Raw genomic sequence first — 27,623 nt, 5'->3', positions numbered from 1 at the left:
GTCCAGGGGAGGTTTATTTCAGAGTTCTCAACCTAATATTCCAACCTTTTCCAAGCCGTGTTTCCAGCAAAGGGGGGGGGGGCGATAATGTATTACTGCACGCTACTATCTTATTCTTGAGCCTTGCACTATTTGATTCTTGAAGTAATGTAATGTCCCCTCAGTTTCTTTGAAATGACAGCGATGGGCAGTGAATGGATATTGCTGTTGTCGTCACCATTACTATTAAAACTATGTATGTTTTTTTAGCATGTTTCTATTTAAAAGCATGTTTCTATTTAAAAGCAGGCAGAAACCATGAATAAAATTATAGATTTTTTTTTAACTTTTAAAGTTTGCATACTGTTTAACTTTGGCTGGTAAGGAAATGAAATTATTGTATGCAAATCTGACACATTTCACAGAATGCCTTTGCTAGTCCCCCACAATTAAAGCTGCCTGATGGAGATGGATAGGGAGCTAGTGTAGTATGAAGTTGTTGGGCTTATGCAGACTTTGGGGATTAAAGATTTACAAGTTGTGTGCAATGGGTGCACATGCAATGCTCTTTTCAATGAGAGCCAGTGTGGCGTCATGGTTAGAGTGTTGGACAATGACCTGGGAGAGAAGGGTTCAAATCCCAGCTCAGCCATGAAGCTCACTCCATGACCTTGGGCCCATCACCATCTCTTAGCCTAACCGACCTCACAGGTTTGTTTTGAGGATGAAATGGGGAGGAGGAGAACCGTGTGCACTTCCTTGAGCTCCTTGGACAATAGAGGTGGTAAAGGTAAAGGGACCCCTGACAGTTAAGTCCAGTCACAAACAACTCTGGGGTTGCGGCGCTCATCTTGCTTTACAGGCCAAGGGAGCCGGCATTTGTCCGCTCCACAGACAGTTTTTCCGGGTCATGTGGCCAGCATGACTAAGCCGCTTCTGGCACAGCGGAACACTGACACCAGAGCAGTGCATGGAAATGCCGTTTACCTTCCCACTGGAGCGGTACCTATTAATCTACTTGCACTTTTTGGGGTGCTTTTGAACTGCTAGGTTGGCAGGAGCTGGGACTGAGAAATGGGAGCTCACCCCATCGTAGGTTTTCGAACCGCCGACCTTTTGATCGGCAAGCCCAAGTCTCAGTGGTTTAGACCACAGCGCCACCTGCACCCCATAATAAAGGTGGTACATAAATCTAATAAATAAATAAAATTTTACATGAAGAGTGCAGCCTCTCCAGTGCTGCACCACTTGAACTCAGGTCTACGACAGCTGCATACATGTACTTCTCTCTTCTTTCCTTGACTCCCTTTGGTACTAGCAGAGGGAGAACTAGAGTCAATCGGTTCTCTGTGTCAAACAAAGGGCAACCCAATTTCAGTTGTATGAGTGGCATGCTCTTTCTCTGTGCTGGCATTAAGATTCCAATCCTAAACATACTTAGTGAAGAATAAGCCACATCACACGCAGTGGGAGGGCTGCTAATGAATAAACATGTATAAACATTAAAGTGCACGGCTGTAATTCTAAGCCTCTTTAATAGTACGTCCCATTGAACACAGTGGTGCTTCTGAATAAACATGCATAGGATTGCAGTGTTAAAGAGCTAATAATAAGAATAGTACTTAGCAGTTGTTGAGGGCTTTAGAGTGGTCTTCACAAACAGCAATATCACCCCAGTCTTAAAATATAGTATTGCAATATACGTAATATTGCAACATTCCATATAGTAGCCTTTCAAGGAGAGAGAATTGGAGCAGAATGCGCCACCTAACTGGTACTATTCTTTCTTCCCCTTTTGAGAACGTCACTCATAGGTTCTCCCTTGTCTTAATGGCTTCTTGCACAATAGCTGCATTTCCATATCATGGTATCAAAAATATTTAGTGGTTTACTGTGAATGTGAAGATGGTTCTTGCTTTACTCCTCCCCTAGTGTGAGCAGAAGCAGCAATTCCATGATTTGGAATTGCATACAAACGGAGGATCATTATTTATTTTGCTCCAAACAAACCAAAGGGTAAAGACAAATTTGTGGTCCATTTGCGTGAAACAAACCATGATTCCCAGTTTGGATGCAACACCAAGGTTGTGGTTTCTTGCTCCTGCTCCTGCTAGGTGAGGAGCAAAGCAAGAACAATTTCTCACTGCCTGAGTGCAAAATGTGTGGATATTGTGTCAGTTCTGAAGGGCAGTGTGCTTATTATTTAACACTTCGGTTCTAGGATACAGAGAGCATGAGGTCAGTCTTTTAAGAAGAAGTGTTTGGATTTGATATCCCACTTAATAACTACCCTAAGGAGTCTCAAAGCGGCTAACATTCTCCTTTCCCTTCCTCCCCCACAACAAACACTCTGTGAGGTGAGTGAGGCTGAGAGACTTCAGAGAAGTGTGACTAGCCCAAGGTCACCCAGCAGCTGCATGCGGAGGAGCGGGGAATCGAACCCGGTTCACCAGATTACAAATCTACTGCTCTTAACCACTACACCACACTGGCTTTCACTTCCCAATACTGTAAAGAAATGAATGATATATAATACATGCACTTGCTACATGCTGTTCCATTGGTTCCAGGTGCTCACACAGGCTTCTGTTTCCTTGGAATGAAGGACAGCTTTAGGATATGAGTGGTGTCTTTAGGATCTATGGTTTATTTACACATGTATACAACTTGAGCCTACACTAGAGAGGCTCACAGCATTAACACCCCTAGGAGGTCTTGTTTCTCCCATAGTCACAGCCTTGGATTCAAGCAGAAATCAGGCATGTTTCTGTCTCTCAGCTGCCCAGCCTGCAGCCTGCTTCTAGCTTCTAGCTCTCTTACACAACTCTGGTCTTGGTCTTTCTAACGACCCATACTCAGGGCCATCACCAATAAACTTCTCTGGCTCTTCCAGCAATTGAATCCTTTTTGGATTCAGGAATTAGAAGGGACTCGGGCATACAGTCTACCCTCCCCTGCCCCCCAACAACTCACAACAAAGCTATTGCTGCATTATGCGTGCAATTTGCGCTGCAAAAAGTTGCTTAAGAAGGAAAGCTGCACAGAAACGCTTAGCAGTGTCCTATATTGACCATGATTCTTCCTTCTACACTTATGAGCTTTAAAGGCAGAAAGGGACAGAAAGACAAGGCAAATTAGTGATGTGCTCAGCAGCCTTGAGCCAGCTCCATGTGTCCCCTCTCTCCAGAAGACAGAAGCATACTTAGCTCCCCTAAAGAATTATTTGCCAGACTGGAATACGTTAAGCAAATGCATGCAAATTTATCCAAGGCAATTCTCCCTGAATACCCCACTGTGGCACTGACGTTTTTATAACCACAATTCTAACCCATCTTTTTGAGAGCCTGTCATTGGTTGTATTTTTCCTCAAAACTCTGTGGAAATGTAGCTATTTCATGTTTCCTCTCATCTGCTAGAAAAAATCTGTGGTCTCTCTCTCTGTGTGTTTTTTTAAACGTGACAGAAGATGCAGCAGTCCTTGGGGAGGGCTCTGGTGCCAAGTGTCAGCTCTCCACAGATCCATTACAAAGACGAAGGATCATGCTGTGGTGCACATGTACTCAAAACCTACTAATTCGGATGTGTCTGTCTACTGGTGAAAAAGTCTCTGGAGACGTAAAGGTCTTCATCTAATATGCCCTGGTGTAGCATCCTCCATCTGCTGCCTCAGTGGTTATTGCGATGCATTAATAATAATCTGATGAGTGTCAAAATTAGGATCCAGTCCAGAAATCTGGCCCAAAGCCTAATAACAACAGTTTTTTCAACATGATACAACGGGCAATCTATTTATTGGGTGCAGGCTCAGGTTAATTTTCTAACTCAGCCCTCAAGCAAAGGAATATCTGACAGTGTAGCTTACCTTACAGGGGTATTGTCAGAGAGAAAAGTGCGCTTATGTAACCGTGCAGAGCCTACACATGGCAACAGGATCATGTCCACTTCCTGCTTACTCGGGGCTTCTGAAATGCATGGAATACGACAGTTTGCCTTTTGCCAGAGGTGGATCACATTATACCATTACCCCACCAGCTGCACCGCTCCTTGCTCCCTGTGCATAATTCAAAGAGATGGTTTTGGCATAAATGGTTTGGGCTGTCCTTGTTGGTTTGTTAAAGGTGAGGAGTCTCTTTGTTAACTTGATTGGAAGTGGCAGCAAAGTCACGCATCAGAATTGCCTGTCGTGAAGAGACAAAAGGGTAGTACCAGAGAGAATGGAAGCAGGTTCATAGGAACTTGTCACATTGCGTAAGGATATTAATTCTGTCATTTTTTTTTAAAGCCACTGGAGAGAATGACTGACAAGTCAACACACATTGTTCTGTCATGAAAACCAAGGGAGTGGTTGTCCCCCGCCCCCGCCCCTCAACACGACTACTGCCGTTGATTCTTCTCCTGGGGATTATATAATAATTCATTTATGTGCAGGAAACAGAAATTAAGTTAATGGGTGTATTATTGGAATAGCTATTATACTGCTGTCTTTTACATTTATTGTTATTTCAGTACACAACAAAACGCTATATCATTATTTTTTTTAATTTACTACTAGTAGATCACTATCTGTCCCATTTTTAAAGGTATGAAACAGAAAGTGGAAGATTGGGTTCCTCCCCAGCATTAGCCAATGAGTTAAAGGCAGAATGGGGTTTGGATCCTAGGTGCAAATCTAGCATATTGTACTAAATCATGTTAGATCTCTTTCCTCTGCTGTTTGTATATGAATGTGCCACAGATTCTACACTTGATAGGCTGGGACTGATGGAAGCTGGAAATCCAACAACATCCAAAGGGCCAAACATTCCCCAGCCTTGCCGTAGAGGGAATAGCTCTCTAGACACAATTTTCATTCTTTTTTCTTTCTAGTGGGGGTGCTTAGATTTATTGAGTGTGGTGAAATAAATCTCAAACCCAACAAAGTATTTTTAGATTCTTTTGTATAGAATTTGCCAAGGGTGCTCTAAATCTTTCCATTTAAAAAAATATCATGCTAGCCAATGCAACATGACATAAGTGTGTTTACTTAACGATCCTCCAAAAGCTAAAATTCACTAAGACAACTTTTGTTAAGGGGTAGGGCCCCCGCCTCCCATCCACCATTATCTAGGTTGGCCCAGAATATCACTTCTGTAGTATAAAAGCTCAATAATGTTTTCCTCAACAGAAATTCATCTGTCAATACTTTAAAGAAAGTAGCATACTAGAGGGAGAGAGAGAGGTTGTGTTTTTTTGCTCTTCCTGTTTTCAGTAACTTAATCTGTTTGACAATTCTATCAGCCTGAGATGACAAGAGTACTTTTTATGTCTAGTTAGCCTTCCCATGAGAGATTTTAGCAAAGTTTCTCACATGGCGTTTTACACTGAAGCTACGCTTTCTTCTTGGTGACAGGGAAGGATTTTCTTGGAGGCATCTAAGGAGGAAGCTTTCTACCCTTCTCCTATTGATAGATCAGAGCTCTGTGTTTACACCCTTCACCCTTTTCAAAATTCCTGAGACTGTCTCCAAGTTACACCCATCCAATTAAAGCATCTCAACAGGGTTGCATTCCAACAGCTGGAAAGAGTAAGCCGGCATCCAGCATGCTCACCGAATCATCCCTAAAGCTGTGGCTTGAGTAGTCTCACCACTGAATTTAGGGCTGCGATATGGAATTGATGTAGGGGGGGAGTCAATCAAAATTTTATGTTTTTTTGGCATTTTTATGGAAGAAAGAAGCTCAACAACTCTTGGGATGTTAACAGTGTTAACTGTTTTGAATATTACGTGTTAAAAGTCCAAATAGACGTTCAATGAATACATAAACCAAAATGGTCACTACTTAGGATAGAATTAAATCTGGTTCTTTGATTCTTTTGTTCTAAAGAATCAAAAGTAAAGCAGTGTGCTATGAGCCTCTATGAGGAGCTGTTAAAAGTCATTTACATCTGTATGCCCATTCAAAGTTTCCCCCATCTTTCTACCCACCAACACTTATTCAATGAAAATAGGGATGTCCTATTCAATAATAATTCCCTGGAAAAGACCCTGATGTTGGGAAAGATGGAGGGCAGAAGGAGAAGGGGACGACAGAGGACGAGTTGGCTGGATAGTGTTCTCGAAGCCACCAGCATGAGTTTACCCAACTGCGGGAGGCAGTGGAAGACAGGAGTGCCTGGCATGCTCTGGTCCATGGGGTCACAAAGAGTCGGAAATGACTAAACGACTAAACAACAACAACAACAACAACATTCAATAATAATAATAATAATAATAATAATAATAATAATAATATTTATACCCTCCACATCTGACTGGGTTGCTCCAGCCACTCTGGGTAGCTTCCAACATATGTTTAAAAACATAATAAAACTTTACAGGGCTGCCTTCGATGCCTTCTAAATGTTGTATAGTTACTTATTTCCTTGGCTTAGGGATTGCATAATTCTGTACCATCCAACATTTCTCTGATGAAAATAGGAATGCCCTAAGGAATAGCAGGATATTCTGGGATCAAATCAGAAACCAGGACAGCTGCTGTAAATCCAGGACCCTCCCTGAAAAATAGGGACACTTAGAGGGTCTGCATCTGTTTTTCTTCCTGAGAGGGAATGATATGGGGCCTATGTTGTTGAAAAAAGCAGATCAGTTTTGAATGGATAAATGGTAGGGAGGGGCAGAATGAAGGATGGGGAACTGCATCTGATCAGTAGGGTGGATCCTTATCTCCTCCACACCCCATGGACCAAGTTTGACAGGTGAGCAGGGTTGCTCACTTGTCAGTCACCCAAAGTTGCAATGAGGTCAACCATTAAAGTGTCTCTTCCAGTTTCTTTGCAACCTCAAGTTAGCTACAGCTGTTTTAGAGAAGCCCACAGGGAAGAAAAGATTCATGGGTCTTGTAGTTCCCCTCCTAGCTGTTCTGGAAAATAAATACTGACTTAATCTGTGCTTTTTGGTAAGGTCTAGAACTGATTTTTTTTATATATAAAAAAACCAACAACCTGAAGTTGCAATCCTATAGCCATTTGCCTACCATATTTCCTTGGGATATTTCCTGAATCCGTTTCTGCTTATGGACTCTAGCAAGCCTATTTTTCTAAACATATATTAATCTGCTGTTAAAATAATTTATGAAATGCTATGAATCTGTAATTGCCTAAAGGAAGAGTTAAATCTTTGCTGGAAATGCCTTGTAGATGCCACAGCGTTTGTGTGTGAGGTTGAAAAATAATCCAATAAAGCCAAACTGTTTTAAAAATTGGGCAAAGTGGATGCAGATTTGTAGCAACTTTAAATTATATGAAAAAAATTAATAAACCTGCTGTAAGCATCAGTGAACTGAATTGAATGCTTGATCTTCTTACTTATTTAATCACATAATCACCACCACTTGGATTGTGAATTAACAGAGCAAATAATGCGCCAGCGCCCAGTGGGAGTCATAATGCTGCAGAACACAGCATCAAGTATTTGCTGAAATTATTGTAACTCTTGGGGGACTCTGAATAAATTGATGTGATTCTCTCTGCACTTTTCACACCAGTATACTGTGAGGGGAGGACATCTTAATGGGTGGGGTGGGGGTAGGGAGGGGAGGCAGCCAGCTAAGATGGAAGCATATTGTGGACTGTGTTGCTTCCTAAATAAGGTTTCTTGTGATTAAGATTGTGAGAATGTATCAGTCAGAAGTCAGTGTCTGGTTAGGGCATGGGTCGGCAAACAAAGGTCCGCGGGCCGGATCAGACCCGTCTAAATCCAGTCTGTGGACAGTCCGGGAATAGCTGTGTGGATTGCCAGTGCGTGGATCGCCAACACGCACATTCTTTCCCTCTCCCTCCCTCTCTCTCACATAGCAGCGCCGCCGGTGCCTCCTCCCTCCCTCCTCCTGGCTTCTCCCTGTCCTGCCTAGAGGAGGAAGGGGGCTGAGCTTTCTTGGTGCCAGCCCCTCTCCGGAGCTCTTTCGTGTGTTGCTCATCGTCCCTTTGCCACCGCTGCCGCCAGCCCCTGCCGCTTGCGGGACACAGGAGCCGTGGTTGGCTGAGCGCCCCTCTCGAGTGGCCACCATTTAAAGCAACCCCTCTCCAGAGCCCTTTCAAGCGTCACTCATTGTCCCTTGTTCATCCCCCCCCAAAAAAAATCAGTCCGGCCCCCACAAGGTCTGAAGAACAGTGGGCCGGCCCCCTGCTGAAAAAGTTCAAGGACCCCTAGGTTAGGGGCTCAACAAGATAGCCTCCCCCTGCCCACCACCCAAGCTCTGTGTTTTATCATAATCTGACATGATACTATTGAAATCCAAAATGAGAGAGTGTGGCAACAAAATGTATTCTGTAACGAGCCTTTTAAAATATAGACAACCTGTTTATTGAGCCTTCATCCTGATTTGTTTGCCCAAAGATTGCAAGATGTGAGGTTATAAGACTTTCACTGTTTATTGGGAATTCATTCTAATTTGTTTCGGGGAGCAGTGGGGAGGAGGTGCATATGACATCATGTCAAGCAATTGTTGCCCCTCATCCCGAGTGCAATTTTCTGTTACTTTTCTTTCAGCAAAAAATCCTATTGGGTGGGGGTGGTGTGGTGTAATTGCACAATAGCATCAAATCCACTTTAATTATGCAGCGTGAGTCTGCCATTAAGTGACTGAATCCCACCAGCAAGAAAGTGAACTTCTGTAGGCAGGCCAAGACAAAGACAAGTTTAGTTCTCACTGTGTGGGTCATCAGCCTCATATTGTAGGTGCAGTCTCATCTGACTGATCGTTCCTCCCTACAAATAAAATAGATGACAAAGAGAGGGATTATAGTACCATAGCCTGGATGCTTGTTTCTATGTACATGGATGTACATGGATGTGGGATAACCAGCTTCATATACCCAGCATGCTTAAGTCTAATGCATGAAGGGGTTAATGCCATAGAGTAAGCTGTCCTGCCAGGCTTAGCCAGAGAGGAAGGTAATCAAACCTATTGATTCTCCGATCTACTGGAGAAGCTCCAAGGTCAGACTGCGTGGCTTTAACAATCCATTCTTGTGTTCCTGTACCGGTAATTTAGGAACTTTCACCACTGTGACTAAGTCAAGTTTTATTGCCTGTGCAGTGTTTTCTGAATGAATGCTTTATTGATAAGCACACAAATCTGACCTATGGGGAGTTTGTAAGTAAACCATTTTAAACTTACCAAACATGTGGCCTTCTCCTATGCCAGAGGAAGGAGGGATATTTTAGAACTCACCTGGAAAGGCATAGTTTAAAGTTCTAACAGCCTATATTTCCACACTTTACCTTGCAGCATATTTTGTGATTTTAAATCTCTGCTGGGGTACTCTCACCAAAGAGGAATTGTCCCAAACATGTATCTTGACATCCACAGAATTCTTTTTTTGTACCTATTTTTTCCCTTGGCACCAACATATAATATATGATTTGTACAGAAGAACGTTCAACCAGCTGATTCCAGACCTGCTTTGTGAAGTGGTACAAGCCATTTTGGTGAACATGTTAAGTGATTATGGAATTGTGGGGCTTTTTGTCATATTTGCTGCAGCAGACTATAAGTTGAACTGCTTTTTTGGATCATCCCATGACACATCTTTAAATTTGCATAAGAGGAGTTGCTTTAAAAACATAGAATACAGTCGTGTTACATACGCTTCAGGTTGCAGATGCTTCAGGTTACAGACTCCGCTAACCCAGAAATAGTAACTCGGGTTAAGAACTTTGCTTCAGGATGAGAACAGAAATTGTTCTCCGGCGGCACAGCGGCAGCAGGAGGCCCCATTAGCTAAAATGGGGATTCAGGTTAAGAACAGTTTCAGGTTAAGAATGGACCTCCGGAACAAATTAAGTACTTAACCTGCGGTACCACTGTACTTTCTTGGGAGGCTGGGATGACTGCCGTAATAGCCTCAGGAAACAGGTAGGGAGCAGGTAAGATGCTCTTGTTGACAGTTTATGGGACAGGGCATATCCATCCTTTTAACTAGTTTTGGAAATAAGAGCCATTACATATGGCTTCTTTTACTGTAAGCTTGTGCTATACAATCTCAGTAGGATTTAAATGCTGCAGTCAGCATGTTGACTGCTGCATAATTGCACATCCAGAACTAGATCTGGAGCTGAGCTTCTCCGTTTGCACAGGATAGCAAAGCCACAGTTCACTGCTCTTATTTTAATGTCCTGGAATGCTCTACTCCCTCCAAGAGGCTTCATAGCAGCACACTTTATTTAATTTTCTGTTCACCAGCAACTTGCTCCATATGCAATTATGCCTCCAAATTGTTGTTAGAAATTGGCTAGGAGCATTTAGTACCACAGATGCCTGTATCTCCAATAGTGGTGCAATTAGGAAAAGAGCAGAGCCAAGGCCTTTTTAAGGCCTGGAATGACAGGCATTTTAATTGCAATGTACTGTCTGCTAGCTTGAACCTTTCACCCTTTTCCTTTCTGACCTACAAATCCATTATTTTTTGGAAACAACCTAGACTGACTGCAATTGCACTTATGGGCAAAATATTTCATTGCATTTGAATGCATCTCTCATTGGATGGCAAATTCCTACATTTTGTTGATGTGGCAAGGGAGAAACTACCCACTTGCCACTCCCATGCCTGAAATTCTCTAATAATAAATTAGGGCACCAAATTGGACACATTTGAGACAGATGGATGGGTGCTAAAATTAGTTCTGCTGAGTGTACAAATTTTCTTTTGGTTGACTTTGCTCAAGCTGCAACTTGGAACTGTTATCACATGTTTCTGTGCTTCTCTTGTGCAGAAACATTCCTCAATGCAGGAAGTAGTTCCTTTTGTAAGACTGGAGAAAAATGAACCACCAACTGACTTTTATATGGAAGGCATGGATTGATGGAAGTGATTTAAGTGACAGGAAGTATTTATGATACGGCTCCTTAGAGAAATCAGGAGTGTTTGTAGTGACAGAAATCAATAATTATATATATTTTATGGGAAGGGTTTATAGAGTAATGCCAATTAATTATATTCAGGAAGGGCATTTGAGCAAGACTTCTTACCACTCCCTCTAAGTTACCCAAAATGTGAGATGGCCATCTGGATCCTGGTGGGTAGCCAGCGATAATGATGGGTAGCAAACAAGTTATATCTTAGTTTATACCGTAAATGTTGCAATCAACTACCTTCTCACGAGCATCACACTGAGTACTACCCAATAGCTCAAACCTAACTAGGTCTACTTAGAAGTAAGTCCTGTTGCATTCACTTGCACTTACTCTCAGGTAAGTAGGGTTAGGACTGCAGCCTAAGTCTAATGTTTCTTGGGCAGAATGTTTGTTGATGCTATACCATTTTGCAGTGACCTTATAATCTAGGATATGTCTTACTGGTGTGGTCTTAAATGCTAACGTAGGTTTCTCAAAGTTAGGTTAGGCTTATTAAATGAACTCTTTTTTTCCATTGAAGAGAAAATCTCTAATAATTTATTGACATTGTGGGGGGGAAATGCAGCTTTACGAAACCTCAAAATGTAGTAGCAAACAAAGAGACAACATAGACATTTTAATTCTACACTGGTATGGCTTCCCCCCTCTTTTGTGACAGACATTCACACAGAAACATTAGTACTCCTGTCCTGTATCGCATTTAGACAGAGAGTTATGGAATACTGCAGAGGTTGGCAACCTGCGGCCCATAGGCTGGATGCAGCCCACGAAGACTGTTTTACCGGTCCATGAGCTACCTCTGAACTGAGCCACCCGCTTGGTGAGTCCCCCACGTGCTGCGCTACACCAGTGCAGCGAGGCATGGGGACTTGCTGAAAATCATGTCTGTGCATGCGCAGATACCGGAAATCGCTTCTGCGCATGCCCAGATGCTGAAAATCGCTTCTGCACAGGCGCGATTTCGGCGTTGCATTGCGCTGGCCTGGCCCATGGATGGTAAGCCTTGCCAACCCCTGGAATACTGTCTCATCTTCATGGAGATGCAGCCAGTACACTCAAGTCACTTACACACAAAACAAAATGGAGAATGTAATATGATACCTCCCATGTGATCAAAATTAACCAATCACAACTGAGTTACTGGGGAATGTTCCAGAATTAAACATGCAATAATGCATTTAAGCATTCCCAATTTCAGTAAATTATACTTAATGTTCTATGCAAACAAAAGCACTCAAGGAGAACACAGAGCAGGTCTGTGATGGGTGTGATCGAGTGGGTGTGGCCTATGGAGGGGCAAGGCTTAGGATGGTCCCAAAGGCCAGATAGGAGGCCACATTCAGCTCCCAAGCCTGAGTTACTGCCGTACAGGGAGAGCGGCGGCGTTTTTTCAGCAGCACGAACCTCTCTGATTAAGATACTTAAAAAAGTAATCACAGCAAATGCTCTTAAAATTAGCCTGCATCTTAAAAAGCCCATCACTGAAACCTGCTGTGAATTTTTTAGCTTTCAAAACACTTCTGCCTTCCTCATGGAAATATTAAGTGTTGGTCCTGATATGAGCATCGGCAGACTTGAGTACATATTTGTTTTACGGATAGCAAGCCAACATAAATGCGTCTGGAGATCAGAATCAATTGGATAGAATCAAGTCGAGGTCTTTGGAAGACTCTCACACAAAGCAGGTTGGATCGGAATTTTGGCTTTTGTAGATCAGCCAATGAGCTGAGATGGAAGAGGAAAATTCTACGCTGCTGAATGTTCATTCAGGTTGCACGGAAATCCAGGAATAACATCAATGACTAGAGATAATTTTAACAGAGAATAGCTGAAATTTTCCGGTCTGGCCATGAAGGATGGTGATGCAAGCAGAAGAACTTCTGTTCCCTGTCCTTGATTTGTTGTCTGATAAGCACCAGTTTGTGCTATTGAGTTTATGTAGGTCTGGACAAACTCCGCACCTAGGATTATTTGCATAGCTTTAAATTTAGCAGCTTTCCAGTCATGAATTGAAATTGGTGTTCTCTTCTTTTCTATCCAATTCACACATTGCAAAGTTGGCTGAGCTCCAACACCATCATCTGAATTAACAAAATATTGGAAAATGTGGTATTCTTTGCTAAAAAGAAATAGGAAATTAACTCTGACGAAAGATATACACAAACATGCAGGATTTTTCAATTCCCTTTTCAGTGCAATATTATTATTATTTTTTACTAAAAACCTTAAGAAAAGGACATACTCCAACATCTGAAATGGAATATTTCACTCTTTGGAGCGAGGTCACTAAATGCATGATAACATGGAAATCTAATTTTATTATTGTAACTAAGCCATCTTAGATGTTTGTGTATTATGGCAAGCCTTTCACCTGCACACGCAGCCCCTTCCCTCCTCCCATAGTGGCATGAGTAATCAAAGGTTAAAACCTCTACCTGACCACAGTTTCCCATTTTCTCTGATAAAGGAAACTATGATTAGCAGTTTCAGAACAAGCCAAGATAGTAAACAAGGATTTGGTTTAAAACCTGGGCTTGTCCCAAGGCTGGTAAGCATACTTTCCTAGTTCAGGAAACTGTAGTTAGAAACTTCCCCATTCGATTGCTCATTCCATAGGGAAAGAGTGAAGGGGTCAATATACTCAGGCAAAAGGCACATCCATATCTCAGCTTGTTAAGCAAAGAGGTTGATCTGCACTGATTTCTGTGCATGGTGTTGGCATTCATATGACTGGATCAATGAGTTCAGACACTGCTAAAAGTCAGCATATGGTCTAATTTAAAAATGTAGCTTGTGAGAATCAGCCTAGAATGGATTGTGGATCAGAGGCAGAGCATGTCCTCAGCTAAGGGATGAGATAGTGAGTAGACATCTGCCCTTGTACCTTTTCTATCCTCCTTCATAATAATTGTTCCAGAATTTACTGGTCCATTTTTTATATATAACAAAAGCTATAACCTTTCCTTATTTTATTGGAAATGTTATATTCTAAATCAGGCATAGGCAAACTCGGCCCTCCAGATATTTTGGGACTACAACTCCCATCATCCCTAGCTAACAGGACCAGTGGTCAGGGATGATGGGAATTGTAGTTCCAAAACCTCTGGAGGGCTGAGTTTGCTTATGCCTGTTCTAAATGCTTCAACTTTCACAGTGGTTACAATTTTGTTTTGAACAATCACACAGATTATGGGACAAAATTCAGTGGCCTGGTTGGCATGTCGTCACAGTAAACGGTTTACTATGAACACTCCAGTCTGGGAGAAACAAACCACAATCCCCGACATAGTTTGATGCCCATACCAAAAACCATGGTTTTCTTCACTCCATACAAATCACAAGCTGGATCCAAGGTTTGCTCATAGCTTATTGGCCATGGTTTCCTGGAATGATACAAACCATGATTCCCTAAATTTAAGCCAGGGATTACAGCTGGTTTATGCCACACACTAGCAGGGAAGAGCAAAAGAGCCCAGATTGGCACATTCATGGTAAATGAGGAGTTCCCCATCTTTTAGGGCCCATAGGCACATGTACAAACTGGAGAAACTATAACAAACTATACCTCATACCCCACACCCTGTTCTATTGTTTCTAATAGAGTCTTTTTGTCATACCTAATGAGGGGTGGGCTAGGGACTGTGGCGCCTGGGAGGTGACCCATGTGATAAACCATTAACTCATTTATTGTTGTATGTGAATTGGGCTGGTGTATGACATCATTACACCGGGGTGGGAAATAACACTTAATTTTGCTTACATTCTATTTTCTGCGGCTGGAACCATTGCAGATTACAGAGATTACTACAAAAGGGGAACAATGAAATGAAATGAAATATATGACTATTACTTTCCCACCCTTAAGCATAAATATGATTTGAAGAGAGAGAGAGAGAGAGAGAGAGAGAGAGAGAAAATTATCATGTACACGAACTGGGTTCCACATGAGGAGAAACTCAAAATGTTTAAGACCTTTCAATAGAAGAAAGCGGCAACTTTTAAAAAAGCAATGTATGATGAGAGCTATCTAAAACCACATATGATTTAGAATTGTATTAATACCCAAAACTAAAGGGGTACCGTAATGAAAACAACATGCAGAGAGTTTCAAATGAACAAAAGGAATTTTTCTTCCACACAGCGGAGTCAGTTTCAATACTGCAGGATGTGGTAAAATGATTAATAATATATCAGGATTTATTTATTTCTTTTTTAAAATACAGTTGAACAGTCTTTTAAAAAAGAATAGCACCGTACAGATGTTTGACTTCAGCTTGCCAGTTTCAGATTTGGCATGAACGGGTCCTATTTTTCAAACATTGGACTTGACTGTTTTAGCAGCATCCTATGCCACCTGTGGGGTGGGGAAGCACTGATGGAGAAAAGCTGATTTCCACTTGTTATAGAACGTTTTAGTTTATTTTGAAGACTTCTGTGCAACAAGATACATATGAAACACTGCAAGAATAAAAGAGCTGAAGAAAGTCATAATATTCAGCGTGTGGGCCAATAAATCCATGACCAAGGAAACATACTTTACATGTTGAAACACCCCTGGAAATAAAAAAAGTCTTTGCCAGGCACTGAAATGCCCCCAAGGTTAGTGATAGGCAAGCCTTTCAAAATGGGGCATTCCATAGCTTTTGGCACCACCACTAAGAAAGCCCCTTCCCTAGTTCCCCCTCTAACTTCACATGGTAGAGGGAAATAGAGAAGGGTCTCAGATTATGAGTGTGGGCAGGTTATTAGGTCCAGGTCACTTCTATCTACTACAGTTTAATTCTCTCAGTAATTTTTGGTTGTGGAGAAGACCCCGCTTGTTATCTGCACACCTTTTTCTACCGTTTTAAAGTGCATGTGAACAAAAATGCAAAAGGAAAGTTCTTTGGCATGGAATCATAGAGCCATAGAATTGTAGAGTTGGAAGAGACCGTGAGGGCTGTCTAGTCCAACGCCCAGCAATGCAGGAATCTCCACTGAAGCATCCATGGGAGATGACCATGCAGCCTCTGCTTAAAGCCCTCCAAGGAAGGAGAGTCCACCACTGACAGAAAGTTCTTCCTGATGTTAAGCTAGAATCGCTTTTCTTGCAACTTAAATCCATTGGTACAGGTCATACCCTCTGGAGCAGGAGAAAACAAGCTTGCTCCATCCTCCACGTGACAACCCTTTAGATAGTTGAAGATGGCCTTCTCCTCTCTCCCAACTTCACTAGCAAAAGAGTCACATTGATTTCAGTGGGATTTACTTCCCATTAAGTATGTTCTTAATCTCTAGAAGAATATATTGATTTAAATATCACTCAAATCAGTTTCGCTTTGCTAGTAAGTGACAATGTTTTAAGGGTATGCCAAATAGTGGATGAGATATTTAGGGAGACAGTGGTCCCAGTCAATTTTGGCAAGGTATGTCTATTAGGCCACATTCTTAAGTGCAGTGTAGCTGCACTCACAATTTTTTGGGAACAATTGCATGGCTCACATTGTTGTTAGCTATCCTTCTTTCACAGTCATGAGTGGCAGTAGTTGGAAACTGATTTTGTTAAACTCCCTGATTACCCCTTTGAGGATGCTGCCGCTAGAGATATTCAAATGTGTTTATTCATGATAGTGTTTCTGTGGCCACCTGTTCTATCCTGTCATTTCCCTCTTCCCATGGCCTGCCCCCAAATTTTGGCAGATTGAGCAGCAATTTGGCAACATCTGTGGCCTTAGTGCCAACATACATGAAGGAGAAGCCCCCACTCTGCATATTGACTGAAATTTAGAAAATACCGTATTGGCCTGAATATAAGCCACACCCGCAAATAAGCCGCACCTTTAAAATTCATGGGGGAAAATAAATTTGAAAAGACAATAACCGAATGTAAGCCGCTCCCTTAAAATTGGGTTACAGGCTGAAAATCGCTGTGGTTGGTAGAATTGTAACTCCGAGCCAATTTAAGCCTTTGATCTTGCAAGCCCGCAAAAGTTACTGTACAATCGCTAAAATTGCAGAAAAGGCTATTGAATTCCTACAATTCTGCAGGCACTCACACCTGTAAATGGCAAATGAACAGTCCCAAGTTCGCAAATCAGCAATAAAACATTTGCCGTATGTCTGTTTCAGCAGTGATACCACAAAAGCCAATTTTTGTAAGGTTGTGAATTTAAGCAACACTTTAACTTTTTATGGTTGGAATTTGAAAAAAAAGGTAAGGCCAATATGGTACATTAGAACAACTGTAGCATTGCTATTCGTACTGCAGAGAGAAAAGCTGATTATTTAGTCACCAATGAAGTTCTAAACTCAATTACCTTCTTTGCAGCTAAAATACCCATATAAGGTCTACCGTCTAGCTCTACAGTTTTTGAATCTTAATTTACCACATTATGTTTTCTGCTTGCTTTGCCGAATGCCCTCTAACGTGTCACAAACCATAAGAAAATAAGGCTTGCAGTGGCTGAGCTACTTGATTAAAAACAGAACTTCTTGTAAGAGCTCCTTGGCCAGTTAAATTCTCTCAACCAAGACAAAACAAAGACCCGTACAAGTGGTAATACTGAATCACCTATTTTAGAATTAATCCAGTAAAAGGTTTCCGATGTTCCATCATCATGGGGTATAGCTGATATTTTTCATATTGATGTTGATGTCTTGTGTCTGCTTACCATTTTGCTGTTATTGAGGATATGAGGGCATTCACATCAATTTGTGTTCCTTCATCCAAAGCTCTTTTATTTAAAGGCAATTCTAGCATATTTCCCCTTGGATTCAGTGCATTTACAGAGGATCCAAAATTTGGAAGTAGTTTTGAAAATTTGAAAAACCAGAATTTTTCTTGAACAAGTATCCTCTGGGCAGAGCTCAGATTGCCTATCTTCCTTCATCTGATTTTTTTTTGCAGCAATAAGTAGCCATCCTAACATATACTAAACCAGAAATAAATTTATGCCAAACTCTGCTCTAATTAAATAACACGGGGTAGATTTTTTTAAACCCCTAAAATTATATGCAGAAATCTGCTTTTGAACTCTTCCAATTTTAGTAGCACAAAAAATTAACATTGGTATATCATTTGCTTTGAAAATACTTAAAACTTGGGCATATTGATCCTGGGTATCTAAAATTCAGCAGTCTCTTTAAAGATCATACGCAAGCAAATGCATTCAGGTCACTGTAAAGCCCAAGATCCTGAAGCTGAGAAATTTATGCCCCAATAACAGTAAGATTTTGGCTCTTTTGAATTTATGCAGGTGTGTTTTTTTTATCACCAATTTTTCTTTTCTTTTATCCAGAGTGGTCTAACCATCATTCCGTCTTTCTTGGGAACTCTGAGAATTGTAGCTCAGGGAAGGGAATAAGGGTCTCCTAAAAACTCTCAGTGAGAGATTTTACTTTCTTGGGCTCCATGATCACTGCAGATGGAGACAGCAGTCACGAAATTAAAAGACGCCTGCTCTTTGGGAGAAAGGCAATGGCAAACCTAGACAGCATCTTAAAAAGCAGAGACATCACCTTGCCAACAAAGGTCCGTATAGTTAAAGCTATGGTTTTCCCAGTAGTGATGTATGGAAGTGAGAGCTGGACCATCAAGAAGGCTGATCGCCGAAGAATTGATGCTTTTGAATTACGGTGCTGGAGGAGACTCTTGAGAGTCTCATGGACTGCAAGAAGATCAAACCTATCCATTCTTAAGGAAATCAGCCCTGAGTGGTCACTGGAAGGACAGATCCTGAAGCTGAGGCTCCAATACTTTGGCCACCTCATGAGAAGAGAAGACTCCCTGGAAAAGACCCTGATGTTGGGAAAGATTAAGGGCACAAGGAGAAGGGGATGACAGAGGACGAGATGGTTGGACAGTGTTCTCGAAGCCACAAACATGAGTCTGACTAAACTGCGGGAGGCATTGGAAGACAGGAGTGCCTGGCGTGCTCTGGTCCATGGGGTCACGAAGAGTCGGACATGACTAAACAACTAAACAAACACTAAACAAAAACTCTCAGCACTACATTCCCAGAATTCCTTGGAGGAAGTCATGACTACTAAAGTGGTGATTTAATATCTAGTTCTGATGGGCCCATTATCTCTATGGTCCTTGCAAACTACTGCAGAACTTCTAAGAGAGAGAGCAGGCAGGACCTGCTGAAGTGTGGGTTGGGTGGGCTTTGCTTAGGAAGAGAAAGCATCCGGCTTCTGAGTCTGCCTTGGGGCTGAAGGCAATAATTACAGAACAAGGGAGATGACCATAGTTACTGGGCCAAAAGAAAGGGGCATGGTCTCCCTTGCATTGTGTTTCTTGGGCTTATTGATGCCACTCTCCTACCACTCTGAGCCACCAAACATTCATTCATTGGGAGAGAGACGTCTCCCTCTCAGCCTCACACCCACCTCTTGCACCAAATTAAATGCCTGCCCACCCCCATTTCGCCTGCAGCACCATATTTGCTTAATGCAGATGGTCCCTTGGGGAGCTTGTAGTACTTGCTGCATCTTCTAATAAATATGCAAAGCATAAAAGATAAGAAATCAGCCTTGATTGCAATGTGGTGAATAGTATGGAATGGTATGCGGGAGGTGATTAGCTGTATGGAATGGAATGGGGGGGGGACGCTGCTTTTCTAACAAGAGTACAATTAGCTCTCTGTGTGTCTTTATTTTTCTCCCCTGCCCCAAAATGTCGAAGGACTGCCTCCACTATCAGGAGTGCTAATATGTCTTTAGCAGTTGCTGCCAAAGACAACAGAGAAGATTCCTGTCTGATATACAGTGGTACCTCGGGTTAAGTACTTAATTTGTTCCGGAGGTCCGTACTTAACCTGAAACTGTTCTTAACCGGAAGCACTACTTTAGCTAATGGGGCCTCCCGCTGCCGCCACGCCGCCGGAGCACGATTTCTGTTGTCATCCTGAAGCAAAGTTCTTAACCTGAAGCACTATTTCTGGGTTAGCGGAGTTTGTAACCTGAAGCGTATGTAACCTGAAGCGTATGTAACCCGAGGTATCACTGTATAAGGGAAGGGACTTCCAAAGGGTAGGCTATAGGCCTAATTCTGGCATAGCACAGAATGGACCCACTGATGGATAGGGATGGGGGAAATCCAATTCACATTTGAAGGCCTCATTAGCATTTTCCAAAACGCATGCAGCCTCCAATATTTGCACTTCTCTGAGATTTGCCATAATGCTTCCCAGCCATGTGATGTGTATAAAAAGGCATACACGAGTGTAAAATGTCCATAGAAATACATATATTGTTGAATATAAGGCACAAAAATGCCTTATTGGGGAAATTGCTTTACAAAACTGTATACATTAGGCAAAATTGTATACGGACTCCTGCATACTGGGAGAAATTCACAGCATGCTTATGAATTTTCACGAGGATTTTTTGAAAAATCACAAACAAATGTGGAAATGTGGAGACATGGACTGAAGATTGGTAGAATGAGAAAATGAGAGAAACCAAATGTGATAGATTCACCCATACCGTCTGGTGGGATGGCATCTGTAGGATGTGCTCTCCTGCAGAATACAGTGATTGGTTGGGGATGTAGGGGTGAGGAAATCTCTTAGATAGCCAGGTCCCAAGTTGTATAGGGCTTTGTCCACCAAAACCAGCACCTTGAACCTAGCTCCTGGGCTAGTGAAATGCCTCTCACCACAGAAGGGAAGACTGTGATCTCATAAACTCATTTAGATAGACCTCCACAAAAAAATAAATTAGGGGCTTCACATATGGATGCTAGATAACTTGAGATGCCTGGAATGAAGAGCTGTGTTAGCTCAGCTTTTCTGTCACTATAGCACACTGTCCAACTTTTTCAAGCACCAAACCAGGACATGCATCTTTCAGGGCTTGCTCCCAGGTGAGTCATGTGACAGGCGCCTCATTCTCTCATGAGATAACCCCCCCAAAAGTGCTTTTACAGGGCAAGAGTGCAGCACGAGAGCACGCAAGATTGTGGCACCCCAAATGACCGCCACAGTCTTGCGTGAAAAAATGGGCTGTCCCGTTTTTTACGTGGCACTTGTGAGTTATGCTATAGCTGTAATGCATACTTCACTGGGAATAACTTAGTGGGGCTTACTTTTGAGTAAATATCAAAAGATGAAGAGTTACAGGATGAGAATGACTGGTTGAAATTTTATGGTCTGCTTTAACTTAGCCCAGGTCTTTATGATGGGCCATTTTGTTTTCACACCCTGATGGTGATGATAATCTTAACATTACAGCACCTTTAAAAAAGAAATATATATCTGTTTTGCAATATACCCTGATGATGATGATACTATTAACAGTACAGTACCTTTAAAAAAGAAATATATATCTGTTTTGCAATATAACACTTCAGTAGAAAGTAGTAAACAATGGCCTCGAATAGTAATGTTTTCATGCATGGAGTCATGTATATATATATATAAAGTTCTGATATGTTTTTCTCCACCCGACAATATGAGATGCACATAGGAGTGCTATATTTCAAAGCTGCAGCACATTACTTCCTGATAGAGAAATTGCACAAGATTTTTTTCTTTTCTTTTCTGGCTGTCCTTGATAATATTAAATAGAACCATTGAGCTGACTGATGGTGAACTTTAAGGGAGCAGAGTTTGTTGAGTAAGTTGGAATTCAAAAGACCAATGACCCTGCCACAATGATCCATGTACACTATGTAATTAGATTAAGAATTTGAAAATCAAATCCAATACAACTCAAGACAACTCAGATGAGATTTGTCAGGCTTGTCTGTCACACAGAGTACAAGTGTTATAGGAGAATGGAGTGGTGGCTGTCGGGACAGAACCCTGTTCTACTTGAGGTATGTGTGACAGTTATCAAATGTACCCAAACCGTTTAGATGGTGGGGGTGCTGCACATATCACTTTTACTGTTGGTGACTCCTAGAAAGAGCCATGCTGCCAATGCTTTTAGTATAATTTACTACTGGGGTTCTTCATAACAAATGCCTGAGGGTTATCAGGCATGCAATTACGTTGCAGCAAAAGCATCAAAGAATCTGGTGGCACCCTAAAAATAGACTAACAGATTTCATTATGGGATAAGCTTTTGGGGACTACAGCCAACTTCATCAGATGCATCTAAGGACAAGGGCTTTAGTCCATGAAACGACATGGTAACATTTGGTGAGCTTCAAGCTGCCACAGAACTTTTTGTTAAAATAAGTAAATAGGTATAGTGGCCAATGCTCTGCAATATATATTTTAAAACGAAACATATACAGTCAAACCTTGGTTCTTGAACGTCTCCGTTGACGAACAATTCGGAACCCGAATGCCAACAACCTGGAAGTAATTGCTTCCGTTTTCGAATGTGCCTTGGAAGTTTCCCCATTTTTTCAATGGATTTTGCCAACTGCCCTTTGATCTTTGGTTTTCAAATGTTTTGGAAGTTGAATAGTCTTTCGTAACGGATTACATTCGAAAATTGAGGTTCCACTGTATATGAGATTGCAACAAAATCCATTCCTATTTCAACTCCCTATTTATTGCTGATGTTGCATTAGTGGCGGCTGTTGTCCTTTGGCAGAAGGCTGGGAGATCAACAAGAGGTAGAGACATGGCCAGTGACAGGTAGAGCCAACAGAACATTTTCCTCCACATTCTCCTCCCTGCTGAGTTCTACAAGAGGTAACACTGAGACTGAGGAAAAGGAAACGGACAGCCAGGGCCACCCTGTGAACTGACTGTAAGTAAGAAGGCAAGCAGGTGAGCATTGATTGAGGGCAGACTGAGGCTGGTGGGGCAGAGCCCCATTTGTCAAAATTGACCGGACTCTCCTGCATTATATGTGGACAGGTCCGCCACTGCTGTCCTAGTTATGCCAAACAACAGCATATTGCTGGTATTCTATGGTATTCTACCATGCATGGCCTGGTAAACTCAGATGAGAACGGTTAGTGTTCCAGTGTGACCCAGAAGGGCTGCTGAAAATATACTGGTTGTCTTGTTTAGAGCAAAAGCAAAACACAAACCCCAAACAGTCCCTGCCCTCCCAGCACATTCCCTCATTTGATTCTACTCAGAGAAGGTCCCAGAGGAAGACCCGTGGTCAATTTTGTTGGCTGAGAGTTTCCCTTTTTCATTATGTGCGATTCGGCGGAGGCTGAACCCTGTCATATCAGAGTAGCCTTTGGCAGTGAGCTGGGCCATGAAATCTCACTAGGGGAAAAGACAACAATATGTGTGGAATTGGAAATCGGGAGGCTGCTTAGGCAGACCGGGCAGCTGTGTGGCAAAACACCGTACAGTCAGCTTCGAGGCAGCCCCGACAGCCAAAGAGATGTCTTTATATTTCCTCTGTGTTAAAGAGTGAATAGCTGAGTTTAAAATGCAGAATTATTGTATATTGTATTACATAGAATTATAGAATAGAATCATAGAATCATAGAGTTGGAATAGACCACAAGGGCCATCGAGTCCAACCCCCTGCCAAGCAGGAAACACCATCAGAGCACTCCTGACATATGGTTGTCAAGCCTCTGCTTAAAGACCTCCAAAGGAGGAGACTCCACCACACTCCTTGGCAGCAAATTCCACTGTCAAACAGCTCTTACTGTCAGGAAGTTCTTCCTAATGTTTAGGTGGAATCTTCTTTCTTGTAGTTTGGATCCATTGCTCCATGTTCGCTTCTCTGGAGCAGCAGAAAACAACCTTTCTCCCTCCTCTATATGACATCCTTTTATATATTTGAACATGGCTATCATATCACCCCTTAACCTCCTCTTCTCCAGGCTAAACATGCCCAGCTCCCTTAGCCGTTCCTCATAAGGCATCGTTTCCAGGCCTTTGACCATTTTGGTTGCCCTCCTCTGGACACGTTCAAGTTTGTCAGTGTCCTTCTTGAACTGTGGTGCCCAGAACTGGACACAGTGCTCCAGGTGAGGTCTGACCAGAGCAGAATACAGTGGCATTATTACTTCCCTTGATCTAGATGCTATACTCCTATTGATGCATCCCAGAATTGCATTGGCTTTTTTAGCTGCCGCGTCACACTGTTGGCTCATGTCAAGTCTGTGGTCAACCAAGACTCCTAGATCCTTTTCACATGTACTGCTCTCAAGCCAGGTGTCACCCGTCTTGTATTTGTGCCTCTCATATTTTTTTTGCCCAAGTGCAATACTTTACATTTCTCCCTGTTAAAGTTCATCTTGTTTGTTTTGGCCCAGTTCTCTAATCTGTCAAGGTCGTTTTGAAGTGTGATCCTGTCATCTGGGGTGTTAGCCACCCCTCCCAGTTTGGTGTCATCTGCAAATTTGATCAGGATGCCCTTGAGTCCATCATCCAATTCGTTGATAAAGATGTTGAATAAGACCGGGCCCAAGACAGAACCCTATGGCACCCCACTAGTCACTCTTCTCCAGGATGAAGAGGAACCATTGATGAGCACCCTTTGGGTTTGGTCAGTCAGCCAGTTACAAATCCACTGAGTGGTAGCATAGTCAAGACCGCATTTTACCAGCTTCTTTACAAGACTATCATGGGGCACCTTGTCGAATGCCTTGCTGAAATCAAGGTAGGCTACATCCACTGCGTTCCCTTCATCTACCAGGCTTGTAATTCTGTCAAAAAACGAGACCAGGTTAGTCTGACATGACTTGTTTTTCAGAAATCCATGCTGACTATTGGTGATCACAGCATTCCTTTCTAGGTGCTCACAGACTGTTTGCTTAATGATCTGCTCCAGAATCTTCCCTGCTATTGATGTCAGACTGACTGGGCGGTAATTATTTGGGTCCTCTCTTTCCCCCTTTTGGAAGGGTTTCAGTTGCTTTGCCATCTTTATCAGAGCAGTACAGCAAGCACTGTTGCTGCCTCAGTCTAATGAAGGAGAACTGAGCCTGAGGCTGAGATTTGAGGAAGACGTACTAATGTGGGACTTCCAAGTAAACAACCCTAAGTGGGTTCCATAGCTAAGCCGAGTAGAGGCCACAATCCAACATAAAAGGCACTTCTAAGCCTGCTGATCTCAAAAACAGAGAGTTATGTTGGATTGGGAAAGTGAGTCTGTGGAAGAACTGAGATTGAGTAAACATCTGCCCAAGTGCAACTGATTATGCTGGAAACACTGACTACACTGGCCTTTTTGTACTCCAGAGTAGTGTGCCACTTCCCTCTCCTCCATGGCTGTTAACTCCTTCTCTGACCATTGGGGTTCGCTGCAGCCAACCTCTCTCTCATAGAGGGCTCTAGACATCCTTAGCTAATCACATAATTGTACAACAGACCGTGTCATAGCTGTGGCAATTCAAGGGGAAGTGGCCAAGGCACATAATAGCCATCCCTTAATCTGAACCGGTAACCTTGCCTTCTTTTCAGTTAAAATGAGCAATGAGCTGGGATAATTATGCATGCAGAAGGGGAACAATGTCCCTCCTATGTCATGAATTGTGTGACCTTGTGTCCTGGACAAGCACGCAACCTATTTTAGAAACCCTTTGCATTTATAAGCCCAGTCTTATGATTATGATTACCTTTTGCAAAGAGGTGCCTGTTGTTGCAGCATAAGTGCAACAATCACCATAAGTGATTGCTCAGCAAAATCTGGTGGTTTTGTTTAATGAAGGGTGAAGAAAATATTGTCTGTGGCTTTTGGACACTTGCTATTTTCACAGTTGGTAGGCTGTGATGCAGGTGCTTGTTTTTAATGAGGGTTAATTTGTCTCATATTTTAATTTGACAGAACCTGGCAATCTTTCTCTTTAGTCTTCAGAGATGATCTCGCATCTATTTATGTGTAAACCAAAGCTGCATTTTATCATTCAGTTTTAAGTAAACTTTTGGATTTGGAATGTATGAGGAAATTAATATAAATGTTGTATTTAGATATGGTACATTTAGTTAGATACAGGGATAGAAGTTGGCTGATTATTTTTTTAAAGGGAGGGGGAAGAAAATCCATATAAAATACTTTTCTTACTAGAAGAAGTCTTCTTGGATAAGAGAGAGTAAGTCAGATGGTGATTAGGTTCAACCTAGAGTATTTTATTTTATTCGAAAATTCACATTCTGCCCCCTCCAAACATGCACAAAGCATCCAAATCAGTTGAGAATATACAAATCTCACAATATAAAACAAATAAAATTAATCATTGCAGGATATTCAGTTAAAACAATTCATCCTATCAAACATCAAATCCAAGCTAGTGAAAAAACACGACCTCGTTGTGTGTCCTGCTAGGTGTGTTGAGCCTATTATACCCTGTGATAGCCCCATGGCTGTAAATAACTGACATGGAATTCTTTAACTGGTATTGTTTTCTAGCTTAATAGTTTAAAACATCCTCAATCTGAACATGCCATGATAAAACTGGGGGGTGGGGGGCAGGGAATATTCATGGGAGATAAGGAAGTCATGTAAATCCATCCAAATTATCTCAGTTGGGATGCCCTTCAAGGATATTTTCTTTCATGAAGTGTGCAAGGATGCGATTATTGACAATGCTAAGGGTTGAGAGCTTATAACCTGGAGGCTCTTACCACAATTCATAACAGTTTGGCAGTTGGGCATCAGAGCACACTCTGCATATAGCATCTTTTATTATTATTGCTGAATTGAAAAGAGATTCCAAGAGTAATGTAAGGTCATGGCTTAAATTAAACCCCATCGAAAGGAGATGAACTTGCACAAGTGTAGTTGGGCAACTTTTCATGAAAGGTCCACACTCCGTTCCACTGGGTCACTGAAAATGTTAGTGTGGGTCTTGCGTCAGTAGATGTACTAGTGAGAGGAATCAAGGGAATAACAGAAGCACGGGATGGGAAGGAGTGCCACAGATCATCTACTTCAGCCTGGTCTTCTGATGGAGGGCCCTGCAGATATCAGCCAACATCCACCACATGCAGCTGCAGGTGCTTAGGAAATATATATGGCAAATCAAAAAGAACTGGAAAGAAATGGCTGCATCCATTCAGCTTTAAGGAAAGAATAACTTGAGAGGAACAAGACATACCATAAGAATAAAATGGCTGATCTGAAGAGAAGAGTGGAAAAATAGGCTTTGCACACAAATTTTCCTCAACTTCTCATTCATTGTCATGGGGGATTTATTCACTATTAGTCTTCTGTAGACTTCATAGCCTATGAAATCTGATATTGCCTTTCATGTTGGCTTTTCCCATTAAATATCTGATCTTATGAATGCAACACACGGCTACACAGGCTTGGAAATCAATTCCGTCATCCTAAAATATTACCTCCATGTGGAAGACTTCTGCTGCAGGGAATCTAGTTCAATATCTTACCTTTTGCTTGTATAGATTGCCTTTTTACTTTCCTAATATCCTGAACATGCTGTAAGGGGAATTCCCCCCCCCCCCACTGATAGAAAGTAAATAACGCCAAAGGTGTTTATGAAGAAGAAGGAAAAAAACAGACTTGTTGTCTCAGTCAGTTGGTTAAGAGACTTGAAGATCTCTACCCCCATTTCTGGAAATTCATGGTAAATAAAGTCCAATGTGCATTGTCTCTATGCAGCTTTTCTGTGGCAGTCAATAAATTAATTCATAATTTCTCTTTCTTCTTTCAGCAAGATGGGATGATTAGTAACATTAAAAAAAATCAAATCCAGATGAGGGGCTCCAGTAATTGGCTTGAGCAAATGCTTGGCACAAACCTGATATGCCAGTAAATAATCTAAATGAAGTTCCCAGAGGGAAACCCCGCTCTGCAAACAGCATGCGTTATCCCACTGTTGACTCTCTCAGTGGGAGGGATCTCTCCATAGCACAGAAACCCCAGTTCAGATTC

The sequence above is a fragment of the Podarcis vaucheri genome (assembly GCF_965113315.1).
Source record: "Podarcis vaucheri genome assembly, chromosome: 2".
Taxonomy (NCBI): Eukaryota; Metazoa; Chordata; class Lepidosauria; order Squamata; family Lacertidae; genus Podarcis; species Podarcis vaucheri.
Note: the sequence above shows the minus strand (reverse complement) of the source record.